Genomic DNA, 6,970 nt, shown 5'->3' on the forward strand with positions numbered 1-6,970 from the left:
GAACTGTCTTCGTCACGGGCCGGGCTAATGTGGTTACACCTCCATCAGTGGCAGATGGAAGTCTCTAGTGCTCCTCTGAAAGGTAAATAGTTGAGAATGGACTATTACTAATGAAATTATAATATTCCCAAAACGCTATCTACTGAAGAGGAAGACCGTGTTGCAGTTCAATGAAGCGTACAGCTGAAAATACCACCAATGATTTGATGAGTTTTCCAGTTGCAATATTCATAATCACAACCATCGGCTCTTTGTTTAGAAGAAGAAGAATCGTGACTGGCAAAAAGAACCCCCAAAGCTCTATTGTAAAATGTCAACTCAGCCAAATTATGAAACAATATATACATTTATTTTATCCAAAAAAGTGCTTAAATTTAGGATGGAAGCAAGTTAGGAGGCAGGTATCTCAACATTTTTATTTTTTTATTAATTTTAGTCATCATTTGTTCCCTTTTAGCTGTATGTTTTCAAGAATTAATTACCTACAAAAGATAGCACTCATTAGAATTAATAGAGGATGTGGATGGATTGTATTGAACCTTTTTTTGGCCATACACGATATTGACATGATATCACTTTAATAAGCCAAGTGCATAGGATGCCAGGGTGTGACTGAAAACCAGCCCACATTCATAAATATTTCAAAATAATGAGCTGAAAGATGCAAGAAATTGCTCCTTGAAGCTGAGTTGATAAATCTCTGTGGGAGAGTTAGACAGTCATTTGATGCCATTAGCAATCAAACCAAAAGCCCATTTGTAAGTGGTATACGTCTATACCAGGAAAAGGGAGAAAAAAGGACTCAACTTTAGCTTACATTAAATATTAAACACTTTACTAGAGGGTGCTTTAATATTTGATCAAATCAGGATTTTCTTCAGATGTTGTTTGTTGATAATGTTGTTGGTGTATTGGTGCATTGTGGACTCAGGGTAGCTGGTAGGCACTATATATGACTCATTTAGGTCCCATGTTTTTGCCTGCTGCTGTGTCTTTTGTTAGCATGCTTTTAGTCTGACCACATTGTCCGTTTCACATGTGTTAGTGTGTGAGGCTATACTAACCACCCCTGTGGTGTCTTCTCTGCCTGGGAGAAAATGGGATTACATAATTGAGTCTTTCATCAGCAGCCAACAGGCAGCCAGGGTCCTTTGCTCGGCCCCCTCTCCACCGTTTATCTATTATCAATTCACACTTCATTAGAGATGCCAGAACAGTTTGGAAAATGACTTTGTTTCACGAAAACTCTTTGTACCATGAGCTAATGTATTTCATTTTTTTTCCTCAAAAAAAGCTTTTAGCATAAATTGACTGGTAGTTCTGCATCAGGAAAACCTGCGATATGTATACTGAATGTATATATCAAGATAACGATACCTTTTCGATATAGTGTGCACCCCTTACTGGTATAATAAGTATATGTATTTGTTTTTGGATAATAAGGGATCATACTTTATAATGCAGTGAGAAAGCTCCACAGCTGCTCAGTAAAGCCTATATATGCACACTGCTATTTGTTATTCATAGGCAGAGAGTCAACCACAGTCACTCTCATTGCAGTATCTGCAGCTCGTAAAACGCTGATTGGATGTTGATGGGCTGCCTCAGACGGGCCTCACAGTCTCCTGGTACAAAGGTTGTGACCATGGTGATGAAAGAGGGCCGACCAATCAGATGACACTTCAGAGAGGGAAAAGAAAATGTATTTGATCACTGTGTGCAGAGATGGATGTAGAGGATTCCACTTAGCCACACTGTCTATAGTGGGAGATTTATAATCAGCCTCTGCATCTAACTCACTGACCAGATCTTATGTGACACAGTGGACTGAACAGGACCTGTAACAAGGAGCCACCTTTTAAAGCACATTGCAATCAGTAAACTTAAAATTATCTTTACAAATAATAATCCTTTAGGAAATCAATATGTATGGAGGATTGCATGAAGTTCTTGTTGAATGTGTGTTAAATATCCATATATCTTCGCTTAAAAACATATTTCAAACTTTTCTGCATGTTCAACTCTCAGCTGTGTGTAAAAATTGTCTCTCTTTTCCAGTAAACCTTTTGGGCTATTATAAGGGAAATCATTTTGCAATGGCTAACCCCAACCTGGAAATAATTATTTAGCCCTCCTTAGTATGTAGCGTATATATTTCAAGATTCACCAGTTTGATCTTTTTAACAATAATTGAAGGTTATTGTTGAAGGTTTTTCTATACAATTTAAACATTGGCCATATAACATGCTTTTCAGTGATTTCAGGCAGCAAACATCGGGCAGTTTACAGCATCAATAGATGACACACACACATATTATATTCCCTTTGGGGAGTTATATGGATCAGATTTAATAATTCAATAATTTTTTTTAAGCTCCATGATTGATATGTTTGCATCGCTCATCAATCCCTGCACATTCTTCTTACAGGGGGATTGATAATGCCAACGCACACAGTGCTCTCCCCCTTCCCCTGTTCAACATATTTACCTAGCTATAAAACCTCCCTCTGTACCCATAACATTATTGTTCTTTTATGGGAGCGGTGTAGCCTGTTCAAATGACAAACATTACGTAGAAGCGAACTGAATTGATTGCTTGTTTTTACTGGCTGCTGTCATCTGAAAGCAATAAATTCGTACACTGAATATTGTAGTGTGTAGCCAACTCTCTATGCATAAGGATGAATCAGCACCGTAATAATATTCAAACACATCACTCAGGTGCCTGGAAAATGCAAACAAGGTAGTTTCCTTTTTGTTCACTGTAGCCCTTATCTTTAATGCATTCTGCACTGTAAGTTACATTGTGTGCCGTCATGTATAGTCTCACCTATACATTTCTGGAGGAACGGTGAATCTGAAGTTTGGAGTATATCTCTTGCTTTCAGTTGCTCTTTTGCAGTTTTTTTTTGTAGCCATGAAATGCATTTTTTTCTGTGTAGGAATGAGCAGGCACAGACATCATGGCTGACAGTGACACAGCCTTTAATATATTCTTAATGGAGCAATCACTTTCAAAATTGCTTCCAAGATATAGATTTGAGGAAGTGAGGTTAGGTATTCAGACTGTAATGGAGAAAGAATGCCAGACTATTTCAGAGGAGAAGGGTTTATTACTCACTTTCTCTACAGTTGGTTTTTGTGGGGCTTTTTGGAGGCAGACTTTAGTACCATTCAGCTGTGGCAATATCCCTCTGGAAGGAAATTTGTGGCATATAATTTACGAGGCCAGTTTGGTGCTCAATTATTTTTAAATGTATCGGTGAAGTAATGGGTAATCAATGTCATGGTACATCTGTTTTACCAACCGAGCTTAGCTGAAAGTAATGGTGTAGATACGAAGACAGAAATACTTTTACCACACACTTTCCTGCAGGTAGCCAGCTAGCACTATGTGGAACTTTCATGAAATGTACTATATATAAAAAAAGGTATTCTTTATTTGAATAACAGATTAGAAAATACCTACAATACCTTGATGATATTATCCAACTGACTCTATACGTTTGTGTTTTATGTGCATGGTTCAGACATCTAGGCTCATCATTTTGCACTATAATTTCACGAGTTGGTCATTCAGTTTTCACAAACATACTAAACTAAAATGAGCAATTCACAGGATGAGATCCAGGCCGATGACAAAGCACCAAATGTCTTTCACAACATTTGCTCACATGTGATGCTGCCCTTCAGAGGGAGAAAGTGTCCAAACAAAAGAGCTGCAGTTTGAATAAGAAACGAAGGATATTGATGGATATATGCAGATATGGTAAATGGATAAATTTATTTTTTTAAATACAGTTAGTTAGAGTAACCATAAGAGATAGCATAACTTTAATTTGGACAGTAGACACTGTCTTGAGGAAAATGTGTGAGGCTGAAAATCTAAAGCAGTAAATCTGTTACTCAGCAACGACAATGTTTTTTAGCAGTCGGTGTGAACACAGCCTTTAGTTAAGGGAGCAATTGAGCAAGACTTGACACAATGGCATGGTCACACAGGCGATATCGATTTAGCCCTTGCAGCTTGTTCCAACAGTTCAACCTGATGTATTTGTGTTGTTGATTCCTAAATATTGGTCACTGGTGCAGTTCAGGAACCTGTACATCCCCCTGCTTGTTTGGTGTCACTAATATATCGACAATGTTTCAATCGAATGAAGTGGTGAGGTAAAGTTCAGTCCATCTGTTTGAAAATGAAAATAACTCTAGATAGGAAATACATTTTCTATATTATATTATTTCAGTTTGTCTTCCATTTTGGTCCAGACTGAAATATCTCAACAACAATGGATTGATGGATATGGATATTGCTCCCCAGAGGATTTAGCCAATTCTGTAATCTCTATATTTATTTTACTAAGGCTATTCTAGACCAGCAAGTGTGAGTGAAGAGAGATCTAAGAGAACCACTAAATAAACCTCCCCCCCTTCTTCTCTGGTTTCAGTTTCGGCCTACTTTCAGTGAGCCTGGTCTTAGCTAGCCAGCCGTCCCAGCAGACCTGTGTTGGGTCGTGTGATGTTAGCTTGGCAGCAGTCTGTGTCTGTCCAACACCCCTGAGGCTGTACAGGAAGCTTTCATAGACTCCCTCCCTGCTGCCCGCTATACCCTCCCCCCCCCTCTTCTATGGTTACATCTGCTGTTGTTTTCTTGCTGTAACCACATTATAGTGCACTTTGTTACAAACATAATGTTGTGCCAATTGGTTAAGAACATCTTAATGAACAGGACTCAACGATAATAGTCATGTCACCAAGGTTAGTTTGCTGTTTATCTGCACTTATTCTGTGTAATTTAAGGTGGCCCCTCCACTGTTCCCAATATTAATTACATGGCCCATTGATCTATTGATCATTAAACTGTCAGTGCGGTTGCTTCCTAGACATCGAGACAACAATATCAGCGCTGGGGGCTTAATTGATAGCATGATGTCGTTTGTAAAGGCCAACATACATCGCATAAACAAGAATGTACAGTGTGATCCCATGATGCATTATATTTCACAGGTTAACTAGCTGTTTATGAGCGAAAGTATAAGGAATAGATTAAACAGTGTGTTTATGCTGCTCTAACATTGGCTGCAGTCGTTGTAGATGTGAATAAGTTAACTGCAGCTAGCTATGGCTGATATAATGTTAACATGAAGCTGCTGTTCTCCGCCACTGTCCGACATAATGCCTCCCAATGTTGTTGATGTAAGGTACATGTGCCATGCTGAAATAGAAAGTAACCAACTATTACTAACGCTCAATAGTAGTCTCAGTAGCAGTCAAGATTGCTCCTATTCCTTTGTATTCCTCCTAATTTCCAGCTCAAGCATGTATGAGACGTATGAGAGAGGTAGTTGTTAATTAGTTAGCAGGGTTGGACCAAAAATAAACAGAGAGAATGACTCATAAAAACTGGATGTGAGCCCGCAATGCTCCTTCAACACCTTCCTTACTTTTGTTGTGGCTGAAGACATTGGACTGAAACTATTTGATTTAGTCCATGAAATTTAACCTAGGTTGATTTTCCATTGCTTATTGCGAGAGGTTCTGGGTGTCTCAGATAAGCTGTTCTGTGAAGCATCACATAGCCTATTGAATAGTGCTTTGCAGGAAGTAAAAGTACTGGGGTTGGGTGAAATAGTAAGAAAAAGTGTGAACGGGTATATGACAGCAAATTTAACAATCAGCACAAAGTGGAAGTAATTCTTTTTTTAATTTGAATTGTAATGAATGACAGAGGCAGACGGTGCTGTTCCCTTTGACGTGACAGCATTCTGCAGGGCATTGAGCGAGTGTTTGTGGTCGTGTTGTTGAACATTTTGTCTCTACTCTCCCCCCATGCTGAGCTGCAGCTTCTGCTCTTTTTAAAGAGACTGTGGGAAGCTACTAGAATGACTTCAGTGTGTTGGCTACAGCTGCAGTCTACCCCCCAGAGACGTGCTGTCTAGGGGCACATCATCTCTGCTTGCTCTCATGGGCATACATGTGCTGGAGATGTTTTAAAGTTGCAGTCAGACATATAGTAAACATTCTCTTATTTCTAAGACATTGGACATGTCAAGCAGAGGTTATAGGGCTTCAGTAGAACAGAGTATAGGCTACAGTTGGGTGTTGAACTGAAAAACTGAGTAGTCCCCCCCATTGATCAGAAAGTTATTATTGAACAGTTGGTCAGGCTAAAAGTCTAGTTAACTCCCTTTTTGGCAAAGTTATTGTACTGTATTGTTGCTTGTTTTGCCAATTTTAACTGATTGATAAATGTGTAGCAGCTTTGTGTGTATTAAAGCTACAATTTGAACACGTCATAGCATGTCCAGTGCTCACAGAAATACATATGTTAATATGACGACGTTCTCCCTGCTGAGTTTGATTTACCTATTTGTAGCACAGCACGACTTTGTCATTGAGTAGAACAAAGGCAGCATCACACTGACAGAAGTGTCACAGAATAGAGCAGGATAGCCTGATGATAGAAGACAATGGTTCATTCGGTTTGTTTCTGTGTTTTCTGTTTTTTTCATTTTTGTTAGTGGAGACAAGAAATGCCAATGTCTGTGTTTCGCTAATTGAATGGTTTGGTATTCAGATTTTGATTTGAAATCGATGAAAAATTCCACCTTAGCAACTTCTACATACACTGGCCTAGAGCACATTGCAGCTCTGCTTGTTCATTACAGATGTCTGTGTCTCAGCGTGGTCCGGTACACGTTAACTCGGCGGTGTGCCATTGTAAATGCCACACTGTGATTTGTGCTGTGCTGAGTGGAGACCTATGAGATAACTGCTGTTCAGTCAATACGGGCTGCTGAGCTCCTCGACTCCCATGTCAGCCCCTTAAAGCTGTCATGTCCTTTTTTTTTCTCAACCATTAGTGCTGAGCCACACAATGTGTCCTGCCAAAGGCCACGTGATGTAAAGGCCAATGCTCCTCAATGTTTCAGTACAAGCTGGCTCTGATCTAGATTGTTTAAAATGGAT

This window comes from Ammodytes marinus (genome assembly GCF_949987685.1).
Source record: "Ammodytes marinus genome assembly, chromosome: 13".
Lineage (NCBI taxonomy): Eukaryota > Metazoa > Chordata > Actinopteri > Uranoscopiformes > Ammodytidae > Ammodytes > Ammodytes marinus.